This window comes from Carettochelys insculpta, chromosome 2, assembly GCF_033958435.1.
Source record: "Carettochelys insculpta isolate YL-2023 chromosome 2, ASM3395843v1, whole genome shotgun sequence".
Classification (NCBI taxonomy): domain Eukaryota; kingdom Metazoa; phylum Chordata; order Testudines; family Carettochelyidae; genus Carettochelys; species Carettochelys insculpta.
This window is the reverse complement of record NC_134138.1, coordinates 128606292-128623284: the sequence shown is the minus strand read 5'-3', so window position 1 is coordinate 128623284 and position 16993 is coordinate 128606292. Positions and strand designations below refer to the sequence as shown.

Genomic DNA, 16993 nt, shown 5'->3' with positions numbered 1-16993 from the left:
GCACATTACCAGCGGCCAGCCTTGCACGCGCGGAGTCAAACATGGCAGTGGCCAGCAGGGGAGCTCTAAGGCCTTGTCCACGCTCAGTCCCCACCTCCAATGGAACCTACGGAAGCTCAGCTGCGCAAATGGCGTAGCTGAGGTCGGCGTACTTGCCGCCCTATGGTGTGTGCAGTAAGGCCAGCGGGGGCTGCTCTCCCATTGACTCTGGCTAGTTTTCTCACCCTGGTGGAGTATCGGAGGCGACGGGAGAGCGCTCGGAGATCAATTTATCGCGCCTAAGGAAACGGGATAAATCCAGCGCCGGCAGAGCGATCGCTGCAGCGTTGATCCACCGCGCGATGAAGAGAAGGCCTAAAGAAGAGGCTGTACTGACGGAAACAAAAGCCCACTCCTTCGAGCCGGAGTTGAACCAGCGACCTAAGGATAGCCAAGGAAAGAAGACTACAGTCCTCCGCTCTACCAGCTGAGCTATCGAAGGAGCCCAGCAAGGAGGCTGTCCAAGTGACTCAAAGTGCCAGGGAGGAAGAAGTCCCTCTGGCACTAAGAGCTAATTATAGGCTTGCCTGTGCCCCGCCCTCGGACAGGAACGAGCCACAGACACGTAGCTCTCCCATCCTCATGGCTGCCTCAGCTGTGGGCAGCTGCCTAGGAAGAAGGGAAGCCAAGGGTGGGTGACGCCAGCCCTGCCTGCTGGCTGGGATACCGCAACTTCTTGCCCCGGCCCTCGCTGACCCGCAAGGGCCCTGAGATCGTCTCGAGCAGGCGCAGCACACTGTACGCACCGCCCCACCCCTCCGCGCCCCCCATTCTGGCGCAGAAGAGGGAAGTAGGAGCAACGGCAAACGTGTCTGACGCCGGATCCTTCTGCCCGGCTCGAAAGGACGCTTGAAGTCATGACATTTTTTCAGTCCATTGCCCTTCGCCTTCCTGTGTGACCGACACATTCCTGCTTTCACAGCTGACTCGGCTTCCCAGGCCTCTACCTGAGGACAACACACACAAGGAGCCTTTGAAATGATAAGAACTCAGGCTTGCGCTCTCCTGGAAGGGAAGCTGCTCCTTTTACTCCCTCCGAGCAGAATCCTCACCCTAAAGCGTCCGGCAGCGCCCCGTTCTGCACAGTCATAAGTCTGTGACGGATGTGGGTGGAGAAGAAAGACACGGCTGTTTGGAGGATGCAGGCATCCATCCTGCTACTTCTCACATGCACAGCGAGCACAGTAGCATTTGAGCTCATCCCCCATGCCTTTTCTGTTGCTTCCTTCCCCTCTCCGACACAAACTGTCAACTCAGCGCAAACCCCTGTCCGCACATCTCTTCGCACCCCTAAAAAGATTGCCTTTGGCCTTGCAGAGCACTTGGGACATGACCTGCACCCAACGCGGACAGGTGACGCGGCAAACTACCCCGCTCCCTTTCTTGTGTGTAAACAAAATACGTCTTTCCTGAGCCCATCAGAGAAATTCAAGCATGCCCCCTGCCTTGCGGACCCACACATCCCTAGCGCCTGATATCGTGACCGCAAGAAGAAGAAAAGCAGGCAAGTAAAGGGGACGCGTCGCCTCCCTGCCCGCCTGTTGGGGGCGCGGGCCAAGAAAAGCAAAGGTTCACGCTGTCTGCGGAGAACCCTGCAGGTCCTTCTGAGAAATTCCACCAGATTCGGATGGTAGCAGTTCTGCGCCAGAAGCCTGTTACGTGCTATGTGCAGTCACGCTTGCCTAAAGAAATCGCAGCTCTCCAAATGTGATGGACCAAAGGCCCAAGGTGACAGAAATGGAACTGCTCGCTCACGCTGCTCCTTGAACTGTGCTCTACGACGCTGAGGAAGGACGGCCGAAAAGTGAGCAAACCGCAGAAACGCGGACGTTGCTTCTCCGTCAAACGTAAGAGCCCGCCATCAGCACCGGAGACGCTCGTTTGACCTCGAAGGAGAAGGGACTGTCGGGGACGGAAGGGCCGTTTCTACTCCCCCTGTGTTCCCCTCCTGCTTGCCACCTGAAAGAAAGTCCTCCCCGGCGCATCTGCCCCCTAGCATCCGCTCCTGCAAAGGGAGCTTTGGGAGTTACGTGCGGACACTGTGTTTTAGCTAGGGTGACCAGATACCGCGTTTTGAAAGGGTCGGTCCTGCATGTGAGCCGTCCTGCGGGTGTCCCGACTTGCCCTGTATTTTCTGTCTCTCCCCTTCCATGTGTACACGTGAGTCCTAATGCTGGCCTCATGCTTGCTTTGCAGCTGCCCATCCAGCAGCGGTGAAAGGTGGGGTGTCCTGTGGATGATGATGGGGGCGAGTGTGCAAGGCTGACGGTTGGGCAAAGCTGCGGCGTGCAGGGCTGGCCGTTCCCCCTGCCGGTCCATCAGTGCAGTGCCTGGTGTGTGCCAGCAGGCTCCTCATCCCTGCCCCGTTTCCAAGCAGCAGTGGTGAGTGTGGAGAGGAGGTGGCCGGTTATGTGGCACCTGTGCTGCCCGCCCACCTGATGTTTACATGCTCTTCCTCTCCAGCTGTGTCCCATCCCTGCTGCTCATCCACATCCTCCCCAGGCGTCTGCAGCAGGATGCGTTCTGCGCCCAGCGCTTGTGCAGAGGATCAGCCCCCGTTCGGAGCAATCAGTTAACCACTAGTCGGGCAGGCTGGCAGGCAGGCAGACCCTTTCCTTTCCCCCACTGCCTCTGCCGGCGTGGTGAAGAGCTGAAGACCCGCTGGCCTGAGGGGGCTGTCCAGGAAGAGCCAATCTCTGCACGCGCCAGAGCCTAGCCACAGGAAGAGTCTGTGCTCCTCGGCTAAGCTCTGGAGCGCTGGGAGCTCTTTGCAGCCTGTTCACGCTCCGCCTCCACAGGCTTTGCGGTAGCCCCCCGGGCAGGGTCTTAGCACCCACTTCATGTGCCAGCCCTGCCTAAGTCTTGCCCCCAGGAAGTTGAGGACTTCTCTGTGTCCGAGGCATCCTCCCCTGCTGAGCCACCTCTGTGGACAGGTGCACTGCAGACTCTGTAGGCAGGCTCCCCCGCAGGGCCGTGATGCACAGTTCACCGCGTGTGCTTAACCCCTGCCTGTGCACCGTGTGGCCAGGGGACAAGAGGTGGCTGGGTTATGTCGGTGGCCAGCAGCATCTTGGAGAGGATAGCTGCCTTTCTACGGGCAGGAAGGGACCGGCTGGTTCCGGCCACAGGCTAGCGGGAGGAGGGAGAGTAAGGGGAAGAGACGACCTCTTGAAAGCCGTGAGCCGAGTCATGCCTGTCGTCCCCCTCCGCCCGCCTGCATCTGGAAGCCCTCCCCTGTTGCCTTAACTCCCGCGCAGTGGAAGAAGGCTACGGCTGGCCATGTTGTGGTGTGAACCTTGACAGAAATCTGGGGAGAGAGGCCTGTGACCCTACGTGCCGCCCACATGTTGTCTCAAGAAGACGCAGCACCAGGTCCTAGAGAGGCGGGTCTGTCCTGGGAGCCCAGGTGGGCATGGAGGGTGAAGAGCACTGGACAGGGAGGGTTGGGTCAGGCCAGTCGGCGAGCCGCATCTTGATGTGCGAGAGGTGTACGGGAGTGCGTGTGTGTTTGTATGTGTGTGTGAGGCCCCTCCCTGCGCCAGCCGTAGAGATCAGAAGGTAAAGAAAGAGGCTCCAGCTGCTCAGCTTTTCTTTTTAATAGGGTCTCGGTGAACTCGATGTTAATTTGAACTTTTGTACCGCATAGTACTGCTTGCTGTTGAACTTGCTTGATTAGAAGTAACTGGAGCAGGTGTCCCATATTCAGCAGAGGGAAATACGGTCACGCTAGTGTTATGTGGAAGGCGCCCTGCCAGCAGGGGGCTAAATGGTACTTGTGAGGCCCGAGGTCGACAGCTGGATGCGTAGGCAGGGAGCGCGGGAGGTGAAGAAAAGGAAGTGTGCCGATCAAGCGATAAACAGTGGCCTTGGTATTTGGAAGCAGGTGTGGTGGATGAAAGTAGTAGGAAGTGGTGCTTCCAATAGAGCACATTACCAGCGGCCAGCCTTGCACGCGCGGAGTCAAACATGGCAGTGGCCAGCAGGGGAGCTCTAAGGCCTTGTCCACGCTCAGTCCCCACCTCCAATGGAACCTACGGAAGCTCAGCTGCGCAAATGGCGTAGCTGAGGTCGGCGTACTTGCCGCCCTATGGTGTGTGCAGTAAGGCCAGCGGGGGCTGCTCTCCCATTGACTCTGGCTAGTTTTCTCACCCTGGTGGAGTATCGGAGGCGACGGGAGAGCGCTCGGAGATCAATTTATCGCGCCTAAGGAAACGGGATAAATCCAGCGCCGGCAGAGCGATCGCTGCAGCGTTGATCCACCGCGCGATGAAGAGAAGGCCTAAAGAAGAGGCTGTACTGACGGAAACAAAAGCCCACTCCTTCGAGCCGGAGTTGAACCAGCGACCTAAGGATAGCCAAGGAAAGAAGACTACAGTCCTCCGCTCTACCAGCTGAGCTATCGAAGGAGCCCAGCAAGGAGGCTGTCCAAGTGACTCAAAGTGCCAGGGAGGAAGAAGTCCCTCTGGCACTAAGAGCTAATTATAGGCTTGCCTGTGCCCCGCCCTCGGACAGGAACGAGCCACAGACACGTAGCTCTCCCATCCTCATGGCTGCCTCAGCTGTGGGCAGCTGCCTAGGAAGAAGGGAAGCCAAGGGTGGGTGACGCCAGCCCTGCCTGCTGGCTGGGATACCGCAACTTCTTGCCCCGGCCCTCGCTGACCCGCAAGGGCCCTGAGATCGTCTCGAGCAGGCGCAGCACACTGTACGCACCGCCCCACCCCTCCGCGCCCCCCATTCTGGCGCAGAAGAGGGAAGTAGGAGCAACGGCAAACGTGTCTGACGCCGGATCCTTCTGCCCGGCTCGAAAGGACGCTTGAAGTCATGACATTTTTTCAGTCCATTGCCCTTCGCCTTCCTGTGTGACCGACACATTCCTGCTTTCACAGCTGACTCGGCTTCCCAGGCCTCTACCTGAGGACAACACACACAAGGAGCCTTTGAAATGATAAGAACTCAGGCTTGCGCTCTCCTGGAAGGGAAGCTGCTCCTTTTACTCCCTCCGAGCAGAATCCTCACCCTAAAGCGTCCGGCAGCGCCCCGTTCTGCACAGTCATAAGTCTGTGACGGATGTGGGTGGAGAAGAAAGACACGGCTGTTTGGAGGATGCAGGCATCCATCCTGCTACTTCTCACATGCACAGCGAGCACAGTAGCATTTGAGCTCATCCCCCATGCCTTTTCTGTTGCTTCCTTCCCCTCTCCGACACAAACTGTCAACTCAGCGCAAACCCCTGTCCGCACATCTCTTCGCACCCCTAAAAAGATTGCCTTTGGCCTTGCAGAGCACTTGGGACATGACCTGCACCCAACGCGGACAGGTGACGCGGCAAACTACCCCGCTCCCTTTCTTGTGTGTAAACAAAATACGTCTTTCCTGAGCCCATCAGAGAAATTCAAGCATGCCCCCTGCCTTGCGGACCCACACATCCCTAGCGCCTGATATCGTGACCGCAAGAAGAAGAAAAGCAGGCAAGTAAAGGGGACGCGTCGCCTCCCTGCCCGCCTGTTGGGGGCGCGGGCCAAGAAAAGCAAAGGTTCACGCTGTCTGCGGAGAACCCTGCAGGTCCTTCTGAGAAATTCCACCAGATTCGGATGGTAGCAGTTCTGCGCCAGAAGCCTGTTACGTGCTATGTGCAGTCACGCTTGCCTAAAGAAATCGCAGCTCTCCAAATGTGATGGACCAAAGGCCCAAGGTGACAGAAATGGAACTGCTCGCTCACGCTGCTCCTTGAACTGTGCTCTACGACGCTGAGGAAGGACGGCCGAAAAGTGAGCAAACCGCAGAAACGCGGACGTTGCTTCTCCGTCAAACGTAAGAGCCCGCCATCAGCACCGGAGACGCTCGTTTGACCTCGAAGGAGAAGGGACTGTCGGGGACGGAAGGGCCGTTTCTACTCCCCCTGTGTTCCCCTCCTGCTTGCCACCTGAAAGAAAGTCCTCCCCGGCGCATCTGCCCCCTAGCATCCGCTCCTGCAAAGGGAGCTTTGGGAGTTACGTGCGGACACTGTGTTTTAGCTAGGGTGACCAGATACCGCGTTTTGAAAGGGTCGGTCCTGCATGTGAGCCGTCCTGCGGGTGTCCCGACTTGCCCTGTATTTTCTGTCTCTCCCCTTCCATGTGTACACGTGAGTCCTAATGCTGGCCTCATGCTTGCTTTGCAGCTGCCCATCCAGCAGCGGTGAAAGGTGGGGTGTCCTGTGGATGATGATGGGGGCGAGTGTGCAAGGCTGACGGTTGGGCAAAGCTGCGGCGTGCAGGGCTGGCCGTTCCCCCTGCCGGTCCATCAGTGCAGTGCCTGGTGTGTGCCAGCAGGCTCCTCATCCCTGCCCCGTTTCCAAGCAGCAGTGGTGAGTGTGGAGAGGAGGTGGCCGGTTATGTGGCACCTGTGCTGCCCGCCCACCTGATGTTTACATGCTCTTCCTCTCCAGCTGTGTCCCATCCCTGCTGCTCATCCACATCCTCCCCAGGCGTCTGCAGCAGGATGCGTTCTGCGCCCAGCGCTTGTGCAGAGGATCAGCCCCCGTTCGGAGCAATCAGTTAACCACTAGTCGGGCAGGCTGGCAGGCAGGCAGACCCTTTCCTTTCCCCCACTGCCTCTGCCGGCGTGGTGAAGAGCTGAAGACCCGCTGGCCTGAGGGGGCTGTCCAGGAAGAGCCAATCTCTGCACGCGCCAGAGCCTAGCCACAGGAAGAGTCTGTGCTCCTCGGCTAAGCTCTGGAGCGCTGGGAGCTCTTTGCAGCCTGTTCACGCTCCGCCTCCACAGGCTTTGCGGTAGCCCCCCGGGCAGGGTCTTAGCACCCACTTCATGTGCCAGCCCTGCCTAAGTCTTGCCCCCAGGAAGTTGAGGACTTCTCTGTGTCCGAGGCATCCTCCCCTGCTGAGCCACCTCTGTGGACAGGTGCACTGCAGACTCTGTAGGCAGGCTCCCCCGCAGGGCCGTGATGCACAGTTCACCGCGTGTGCTTAACCCCTGCCTGTGCACCGTGTGGCCAGGGGACAAGAGGTGGCTGGGTTATGTCGGTGGCCAGCAGCATCTTGGAGAGGATAGCTGCCTTTCTACGGGCAGGAAGGGACCGGCTGGTTCCGGCCACAGGCTAGCGGGAGGAGGGAGAGTAAGGGGAAGAGACGACCTCTTGAAAGCCGTGAGCCGAGTCATGCCTGTCGTCCCCCTCCGCCCGCCTGCATCTGGAAGCCCTCCCCTGTTGCCTTAACTCCCGCGCAGTGGAAGAAGGCTACGGCTGGCCATGTTGTGGTGTGAACCTTGACAGAAATCTGGGGAGAGAGGCCTGTGACCCTACGTGCCGCCCACATGTTGTCTCAAGAAGACGCAGCACCAGGTCCTAGAGAGGCAGGTCTGTCCTGGGAGCCCAGGTGGGCATGGAGGGTGAAGAGCACTGGACAGGGAGGGTTGGGTCAGGCCAGTCGGCGAGCCGCATCTTGATGTGCGAGAGGTGTACGGGAGTGCGTGTGTGTTTGTATGCGTGTGTGAGGCCCCTCCCTGCGCCAGCCGTAGAGATCAGAAGGTAAAGAAAGAGGCTCCAGCTGCTCAGCTTTTCTTTTTAATAGGGTCTCGGTGAACTCGATGTTAATTTGAACTTTTGTACCGCATAGTACTGCTTGCTGTTGAACTTGCTTGATTAGAAGTAACTGGAGCAGGTGTCCCATATTCAGCAGAGGGAAATACGGTCACGCTAGTGTTATGTGGAAGGCGCCCTGCCAGCAGGGGGCTAAATGGTACTTGTGAGGCCCGAGGTCGACAGCTGGATGCGTAGGCAGGGAGCGCGGGAGGTGAAGAAAAGGAAGTGTGCCGATCAAGCGATAAACAGTGGCCTTGGTATTTGGAAGCAGGTGTGGTGGATGAAAGTAGTAGGAAGTGGTGCTTCCAATAGAGCACATTACCAGCGGCCAGCCTTGCACGCGCGGAGTCAAACATGGCAGTGGCCAGCAGGGGAGCTCTAAGGCCTTGTCCACGCTCAGTCCCCACCTCCAATGGAACCTACGGAAGCTCAGCTGCGCAAATGGCGTAGCTGAGGTCGGCGTACTTGCCGCCCTATGGTGTGTGCAGTAAGGCCAGCGGGGGCTGCTCTCCCATTGACTCTGGCTAGTTTTCTCACCCTGGTGGAGTATCGGAGGCGACGGGAGAGCGCTCGGAGATCAATTTATCGCGCCTAAGGAAACGGGATAAATCCAGCGCCGGCAGAGCGATCGCTGCAGCGTTGATCCACCGCGCGATGAAGAGAAGGCCTAAAGAAGAGGCTGTACTGACGGAAACAAAAGCCCACTCCTTCGAGCCGGAGTTGAACCAGCGACCTAAGGATAGCCAAGGAAAGAAGACTACAGTCCTCCGCTCTACCAGCTGAGCTATCGAAGGAGCCCAGCAAGGAGGCTGTCCAAGTGACTCAAAGTGCCAGGGAGGAAGAAGTCCCTCTGGCACTAAGAGCTAATTATAGGCTTGCCTGTGCCCCGCCCTCGGACAGGAACGAGCCACAGACACGTAGCTCTCCCATCCTCATGGCTGCCTCAGCTGTGGGCAGCTGCCTAGGAAGAAGGGAAGCCAAGGGTGGGTGACGCCAGCCCTGCCTGCTGGCTGGGATACCGCAACTTCTTGCCCCGGCCCTCGCTGACCCGCAAGGGCCCTGAGATCGTCTCGAGCAGGCGCAGCACACTGTACGCACCGCCCCACCCCTCCGCGCCCCCCATTCTGGCGCAGAAGAGGGAAGTAGGAGCAACGGCAAACGTGTCTGACGCCGGATCCTTCTGCCCGGCTCGAAAGGACGCTTGAAGTCATGACATTTTTTCAGTCCATTGCCCTTCGCCTTCCTGTGTGACCGACACATTCCTGCTTTCACAGCTGACTCGGCTTCCCAGGCCTCTACCTGAGGACAACACACACAAGGAGCCTTTGAAATGATAAGAACTCAGGCTTGCGCTCTCCTGGAAGGGAAGCTGCTCCTTTTACTCCCTCCGAGCAGAATCCTCACCCTAAAGCGTCCGGCAGCGCCCCGTTCTGCACAGTCATAAGTCTGTGACGGATGTGGGTGGAGAAGAAAGACACGGCTGTTTGGAGGATGCAGGCATCCATCCTGCTACTTCTCACATGCACAGCGAGCACAGTAGCATTTGAGCTCATCCCCCATGCCTTTTCTGTTGCTTCCTTCCCCTCTCCGACACAAACTGTCAACTCAGCGCAAACCCCTGTCCGCACATCTCTTCGCACCCCTAAAAAGATTGCCTTTGGCCTTGCAGAGCACTTGGGACATGACCTGCACCCAACGCGGACAGGTGACGCGGCAAACTACCCCGCTCCCTTTCTTGTGTGTAAACAAAATACGTCTTTCCTGAGCCCATCAGAGAAATTCAAGCATGCCCCCTGCCTTGCGGACCCACACATCCCTAGCGCCTGATATCGTGACCGCAAGAAGAAGAAAAGCAGGCAAGTAAAGGGGACGCGTCGCCTCCCTGCCCGCCTGTTGGGGGCGCGGGCCAAGAAAAGCAAAGGTTCACGCTGTCTGCGGAGAACCCTGCAGGTCCTTCTGAGAAATTCCACCAGATTCGGATGGTAGCAGTTCTGCGCCAGAAGCCTGTTACGTGCTATGTGCAGTCACGCTTGCCTAAAGAAATCGCAGCTCTCCAAATGTGATGGACCAAAGGCCCAAGGTGACAGAAATGGAACTGCTCGCTCACGCTGCTCCTTGAACTGTGCTCTACGACGCTGAGGAAGGACGGCCGAAAAGTGAGCAAACCGCAGAAACGCGGACGTTGCTTCTCCGTCAAACGTAAGAGCCCGCCATCAGCACCGGAGACGCTCGTTTGACCTCGAAGGAGAAGGGACTGTCGGGGACGGAAGGGCCGTTTCTACTCCCCCTGTGTTCCCCTCCTGCTTGCCACCTGAAAGAAAGTCCTCCCCGGCGCATCTGCCCCCTAGCATCCGCTCCTGCAAAGGGAGCTTTGGGAGTTACGTGCGGACACTGTGTTTTAGCTAGGGTGACCAGATACCGCGTTTTGAAAGGGTCGGTCCTGCATGTGAGCCGTCCTGCGGGTGTCCCGACTTGCCCTGTATTTTCTGTCTCTCCCCTTCCATGTGTACACGTGAGTCCTAATGCTGGCCTCATGCTTGCTTTGCAGCTGCCCATCCAGCAGCGGTGAAAGGTGGGGTGTCCTGTGGATGATGATGGGGGCGAGTGTGCAAGGCTGACGGTTGGGCAAAGCTGCGGCGTGCAGGGCTGGCCGTTCCCCCTGCCGGTCCATCAGTGCAGTGCCTGGTGTGTGCCAGCAGGCTCCTCATCCCTGCCCCGTTTCCAAGCAGCAGTGGTGAGTGTGGAGAGGAGGTGGCCGGTTATGTGGCACCTGTGCTGCCCGCCCACCTGATGTTTACATGCTCTTCCTCTCCAGCTGTGTCCCATCCCTGCTGCTCATCCACATCCTCCCCAGGCGTCTGCAGCAGGATGCGTTCTGCGCCCAGCGCTTGTGCAGAGGATCAGCCCCCGTTCGGAGCAATCAGTTAACCACTAGTCGGGCAGGCTGGCAGGCAGGCAGACCCTTTCCTTTCCCCCACTGCCTCTGCCGGCGTGGTGAAGAGCTGAAGACCCGCTGGCCTGAGGGGGCTGTCCAGGAAGAGCCAATCTCTGCACGCGCCAGAGCCTAGCCACAGGAAGAGTCTGTGCTCCTCGGCTAAGCTCTGGAGCGCTGGGAGCTCTTTGCAGCCTGTTCACGCTCCGCCTCCACAGGCTTTGCGGTAGCCCCCCGGGCAGGGTCTTAGCACCCACTTCATGTGCCAGCCCTGCCTAAGTCTTGCCCCCAGGAAGTTGAGGACTTGTCTGTGTCCGAGGCATCCTCCCCTGCTGAGCCACCTCTGTGGACAGGTGCACTGCAGACTCTGTAGGCAGGCTCCCCCGCAGGGCCGTGATGCACAGTTCACCGCGTGTGCTTAACCCCTGCCTGTGCACCGTGTGGCCAGGGGACAAGAGGTGGCTGGGTTATGTCGGTGGCCAGCAGCATCTTGGAGAGGATAGCTGCCTTTCTACGGGCAGGAAGGGACCGGCTGGTTCCGGCCACAGGCTAGCGGGAGGAGGGAGAGTAAGGGGAAGAGACGACCTCTTGAAAGCCGTGAGCCGAGTCATGCCTGTCGTCCCCCTCCGCCCGCCTGCATCTGGAAGCCCTCCCCTGTTGCCTTAACTCCCGCGCAGTGGAAGAAGGCTACGGCTGGCCATGTTGCGGTGTGAACCTTGACAGAAATCTGGGGAGAGAGGCCTGTGACCCTACGTGCCGCCCACATGTTGTCTCAAGAAGACGCAGCACCAGGTCCTAGAGAGGCGGGTCTGTCCTGGGAGCCCAGGTGGGCATGGAGGGTGAAGAGCACTGGACAGGGAGGGTTGGGTCAGGCCAGTCGGCGAGCCGCATCTTGATGTGCGAGAGGTGTACGGGAGTGCGTGTGTGTTTGTATGCGTGTGTGAGGCCCCTCCCTGCGCCAGCCGTAGAGATCAGAAGGTAAAGAAAGAGGCTCCAGCTGCTCAGCTTTTCTTTTTAATAGGGTCTCGGTGAACTCGATGTTAATTTGAACTTTTGTACCGCATAGTACTGCTTGCTGTTGAACTTGCTTGATTAGAAGTAACTGGAGCAGGTGTCCCATATTCAGCAGAGGGAAATACGGTCACGCTAGTGTTATGTGGAAGGCGCCCTGCCAGCAGGGGGCTAAATGGTACTTGTGAGGCCCGAGGTCGACAGCTGGATGCGTAGGCAGGGAGCGCGGGAGGTGAAGAAAAGGAAGTGTGCCGATCAAGCGATAAACAGTGGCCTTGGTATTTGGAAGCAGGTGTGGTGGATGAAAGTAGTAGGAAGTGGTGCTTCCAATAGAGCACATTACCAGCGGCCAGCCTTGCACGCGCGGAGTCAAACATGGCAGTGGCCAGCAGGGGAGCTCTAAGGCCTTGTCCACGCTCAGTCCCCACCTCCAATGGAACCTACCGAAGCTCAGCTGCGCAAATGGCGTAGCTGAGGTTGGCGTACTTGCCGCCCTATGGTGTGTGCAGTAAGGCCAGCGGGGGCTGCTCTCCCATTGACTCTGGCTAGTTTTCTCACCCTGGTGGAGTATCGGAGGCGACGGGAGAGCGCTCGGAGATCAATTTATCGCGCCTAAGGAAACGGGATAAATCCAGCGCCGGCAGAGCGATCGCTGCAGCGTTGATCCACCGCGCGATGAAGAGAAGGCCTAAAGAAGAGGCTGTACTGACGGAAACAAAAGCCCACTCCTTCGAGCCGGAGTTGAACCAGCGACCTAAGGATAGCCAAGGAAAGAAGACTACAGTCCTCCGCTCTACCAGCTGAGCTATCGAAGGAGCCCAGCAAGGAGGCTGTCCAAGTGACTCAAAGTGCCAGGGAGGAAGAAGTCCCTCTGGCACTAAGAGCTAATTATAGGCTTGCCTGTGCCCCGCCCTCGGACAGGAACGAGCCACAGACACGTAGCTCTCCCATCCTCATGGCTGCCTCAGCTGTGGGCAGCTGCCTAGGAAGAAGGGAAGCCAAGGGTGGGTGACGCCAGCCCTGCCTGCTGGCTGGGATACCGCAACTTCTTGCCCCGGCCCTCGCTGACCCGCAAGGGCCCTGAGATCGTCTCGAGCAGGCGCAGCACACTGTACGCACCGCCCCACCCCTCCGCGCCCCCCATTCTGGCGCAGAAGAGGGAAGTAGGAGCAACGGCAAACGTGTCTGACGCCGGATCCTTCTGCCCGGCTCGAAAGGACGCTTGAAGTCATGACATTTTTTCAGTCCATTGCCCTTCGCCTTCCTGTGTGACCGACACATTCCTGCTTTCACAGCTGACTCGGCTTCCCAGGCCTCTACCTGAGGACAACACACACAAGGAGCCTTTGAAATGATAAGAACTCAGGCTTGCGCTCTCCTGGAAGGGAAGCTGCTCCTTTTACTCCCTCCGAGCAGAATCCTCACCCTAAAGCGTCCGGCAGCGCCCCGTTCTGCACAGTCATAAGTCTGTGACGGATGTGGGTGGAGAAGAAAGACACGGCTGTTTGGAGGATGCAGGCATCCATCCTGCTACTTCTCACATGCACAGCGAGCACAGTAGCATTTGAGCTCATCCCCCATGCCTTTTCTGTTGCTTCCTTCCCCTCTCCGACACAAACTGTCAACTCAGCGCAAACCCCTGTCCGCACATCTCTTCGCACCCCTAAAAAGATTGCCTTTGGCCTTGCAGAGCACTTGGGACATGACCTGCACCCAACGCGGACAGGTGACGCGGCAAACTACCCCGCTCCCTTTCTTGTGTGTAAACAAAATACGTCTTTCCTGAGCCCATCAGAGAAATTCAAGCATGCCCCCTGCCTTGCGGACCCACACATCCCTAGCGCCTGATATCGTGACCGCAAGAAGAAGAAAAGCAGGCAAGTAAAGGGGACGCGTCGCCTCCCTGCCCGCCTGTTGGGGGCGCGGGCCAAGAAAAGCAAAGGTTCACGCTGTCTGCGGAGAACCCTGCAGGTCCTTCTGAGAAATTCCACCAGATTCGGATGGTAGCAGTTCTGCGCCAGAAGCCTGTTACGTGCTATGTGCAGTCACGCTTGCCTAAAGAAATCGCAGCTCTCCAAATGTGATGGACCAAAGGCCCAAGGTGACAGAAATGGAACTGCTCGCTCACGCTGCTCCTTGAACTGTGCTCTACGACGCTGAGGAAGGACGGCCGAAAAGTGAGCAAACCGCAGAAACGCGGACGTTGCTTCTCCGTCAAACGTAAGAGCCCGCCATCAGCACCGGAGACGCTCGTTTGACCTCGAAGGAGAAGGGACTGTCGGGGACGGAAGGGCCGTTTCTACTCCCCCTGTGTTCCCCTCCTGCTTGCCACCTGAAAGAAAGTCCTCCCCGGCGCATCTGCCCCCTAGCATCCGCTCCTGCAAAGGGAGCTTTGGGAGTTACGTGCGGACACTGTGTTTTAGCTAGGGTGACCAGATACCGCGTTTTGAAAGGGTCGGTCCTGCATGTGAGCCGTCCTGCGGGTGTCCCGACTTGCCCTGTATTTTCTGTCTCTCCCCTTCCATGTGTACACGTGAGTCCTAATGCTGGCCTCATGCTTGCTTTGCAGCTGCCCATCCAGCAGCGGTGAAAGGTGGGGTGTCCTGTGGATGATGATGGGGGCGAGTGTGCAAGGCTGACGGTTGGGCAAAGCTGCGGCGTGCAGGGCTGGCCGTTCCCCCTGCCGGTCCATCAGTGCAGTGCCTGGTGTGTGCCAGCAGGCTCCTCATCCCTGCCCCGTTTCCAAGCAGCAGTGGTGAGTGTGGAGAGGAGGTGGCCGGTTATGTGGCACCTGTGCTGCCCGCCCACCTGATGTTTACATGCTCTTCCTCTCCAGCTGTGTCCCATCCCTGCTGCTCATCCACATCCTCCCCAGGCGTCTGCAGCAGGATGCGTTCTGCGCCCAGCGCTTGTGCAGAGGATCAGCCCCCGTTCGGAGCAATCAGTTAACCACTAGTCGGGCAGGCTGGCAGGCAGGCAGACCCTTTCCTTTCCCCCACTGCCTCTGCCGGCGTGGTGAAGAGCTGAAGACCCGCTGGCCTGAGGGGGCTGTCCAGGAAGAGCCAATCTCTGCACGCGCCAGAGCCTAGCCACAGGAAGAGTCTGTGCTCCTCGGCTAAGCTCTGGAGCGCTGGGAGCTCTTTGCAGCCTGTTCACGCTCCGCCTCCACAGGCTTTGCGGTAGCCCCCCGGGCAGGGTCTTAGCACCCACTTCATGTGCCAGCCCTGCCTAAGTCTTGCCCCCAGGAAGTTGAGGACTTCTCTGTGTCCGAGGCATCCTCCCCTGCTGAGCCACCTCTGTGGACAGGTGCACTGCAGACTCTGTAGGCAGGCTCCCCCGCAGGGCCGTGATGCACAGTTCACCGCGTGTGCTTAACCCCTGCCTGTGCACCGTGTGGCCAGGGGACAAGAGGTGGCTGGGTTATGTCGGTGGCCAGCAGCATCTTGGAGAGGATAGCTGCCTTTCTACGGGCAGGAAGGGACCGGCTGGTTCCGGCCACAGGCTAGCGGGAGGAGGGAGAGTAAGGGGAAGAGACGACCTCTTGAAAGCCGTGAGCCGAGTCATGCCTGTCGTCCCCCTCCGCCCGCCTGCATCTGGAAGCCCTCCCCTGTTGCCTTAACTCCCGCGCAGTGGAAGAAGGCTATGGCTGGCCATGTTGCGGTGTGAACCTTGACAGAAATCTGGGGAGAGAGGCCTGTGACCCTACGTGCCGCCCACATGTTGTCTCAAGAAGACGCAGCACCAGGTCCTAGAGAGGCGGGTCTGTCCTGGGAGCCCAGGTGGGCATGGAGGGTGAAGAGCACTGGACAGGGAGGGTTGGGTCAGGCCAGTCGGCGAGCCGCATCTTGATGTGCGAGAGGTGTACGGGAGTGCGTGTGTGTTTGTATGCGTGTGTGAGGCCCCTCCCTGCGCCAGCCGTAGAGATCAGAAGGTAAAGAAAGAGGCTCCAGCTGCTCAGCTTTTCTTTTTAATAGGGTCTCGGTGAACTCGATGTTAATTTGAACTTTTGTACCGCATAGTACTGCTTGCTGTTGAACTTGCTTGATTAGAAGTAACTGGAGCAGGTGTCCCATATTCAGCAGAGGGAAATACGGTCACGCTAGTGTTATGTGGAAGGCGCCCTGCCAGCAGGGGGCTAAATGGTACTTGTGAGGCCCGAGGTCGACAGCTGGATGCGTAGGCAGGGAGCGCGGGAGGTGAAGAAAAGGAAGTGTGCCGATCAAGCGATAAACAGTGGCCTTGGTATTTGGAAGCAGGTGTGGTGGATGAAAGTAGTAGGAAGTGGTGCTTCCAATAGAGCACATTACCAGCGGCCAGCCTTGCACGCGCGGAGTCAAACATGGCAGTGGCCAGCAGGGGAGCTCTAAGGCCTTGTCCACGCTCAGTCCCCACCTCCAATGGAACCTACGGAAGCTCAGCTGCGCAAATGGCGTAGCTGAGGTCGGCGTACTTGCCGCCCTATGGTGTGTGCAGTAAGGCCAGCGGGGGCTGCTCTCCCATTGACTCTGGCTAGTTTTCTCACCCTGGTGGAGTATCGGAGGCGACGGGAGAGCGCTCGGAGATCAATTTATCGCGCCTAAGGAAACGGGATAAATCCAGCGCCGGCAGAGCGATCGCTGCAGCGTTGATCCACCGCGCGATGAAGAGAAGGCCTAAAGAAGAGGCTGTACTGACGGAAACAAAAGCCCACTCCTTCGAGCCGGAGTTGAACCAGCAACCTAAGGATAGCCAAGGAAAGAAGACTACAGTCCTCCGCTCTACCAGCTGAGCTATCGAAGGAGCCCAGCAAGGAGGCTGTCCAAGTGACTCAAAGTGCCAGGGAGGAAGAAGTCCCTCTGGCACTAAGAGCTAATTATAGGCTTGCCTGTGCCCCGCCCTCGGACAGGAACGAGCCACAGACACGTAGCTCTCCCATCCTCATGGCTGCCTCAGCTGTGGGCAGCTGCCTAGGAAGAAGGGAAGCCAAGGGTGGGTGACGCCAGCCCTGCCTGCTGGCTGGGATACCGCAACTTCTTGCCCCGGCCCTCGCTGACCCGCAAGGGCCCTGAGATCGTCTCGAGCAGGCGCAGCACACTGTACGCACCGCCCCACCCCTCCGCGCCCCCCATTCTGGCGCAGAAGAGGGAAGTAGGAGCAACGGCAAACGTGTCTGACGCCGGATCCTTCTGCCCGGCTCGAAAGGACGCTTGAAGTCATGACATTTTTTCAGTCCATTGCCCTTCGCCTTCCTGTGTGACCGACACATTCCTGCTTTCACAGCTGACTCGGCTTCCCAGGCCTCTACCTGAGGACAACACACACAAGGAGCCTTTGAAATGATAAGAACTCAGGCTTGCGCTCTCCTGGAAGGGAAGCTGCTCCTTTTACTCCCTCCGAGCAGAATCCTCACCCTAAAGCGTCCGGCAGCGCCCCGTTCTGCACAGTCATAAGTCTGT

General features: G+C 58.5%; 5 non-coding genes across 5 annotated transcripts; all 5 read right to left on the bottom strand.

Annotated features, from left to right (window-relative positions):
- Positions 1-392: 392 nt before the first annotated feature.
- Positions 393-481, bottom strand: TRNAY-GUA (transfer RNA tyrosine (anticodon GUA)). Its single transcript is given in 2 exon segments — positions 393-428; positions 445-481. It is a non-coding gene; the product is annotated as a tRNA-Tyr (tRNA).
- A 3875-nt stretch (positions 482-4356) lies between these two features.
- Positions 4357-4445, bottom strand: TRNAY-GUA (transfer RNA tyrosine (anticodon GUA)). Its single transcript is given in 2 exon segments — positions 4357-4392; positions 4409-4445. It is a non-coding gene; the product is annotated as a tRNA-Tyr (tRNA).
- Positions 4446-8320: 3875 nt separating this feature from the next.
- TRNAY-GUA (transfer RNA tyrosine (anticodon GUA)) lies at positions 8321-8409 on the bottom strand. Its single transcript is given in 2 exon segments — positions 8321-8356; positions 8373-8409. It is a non-coding gene; the product is annotated as a tRNA-Tyr (tRNA).
- Positions 8410-12284: 3875 nt separating this feature from the next.
- On the bottom strand, positions 12285-12373 carry TRNAY-GUA (transfer RNA tyrosine (anticodon GUA)). The gene is given in 2 exon segments: positions 12285-12320; positions 12337-12373. It is a non-coding gene; the product is annotated as a tRNA-Tyr (tRNA).
- Positions 12374-16248: 3875 nt separating this feature from the next.
- Positions 16249-16337, bottom strand: TRNAY-GUA (transfer RNA tyrosine (anticodon GUA)). The gene is given in 2 exon segments: positions 16249-16284; positions 16301-16337. It is a non-coding gene; the product is annotated as a tRNA-Tyr (tRNA).
- Positions 16338-16993: the final 656 nt, after the last annotated feature.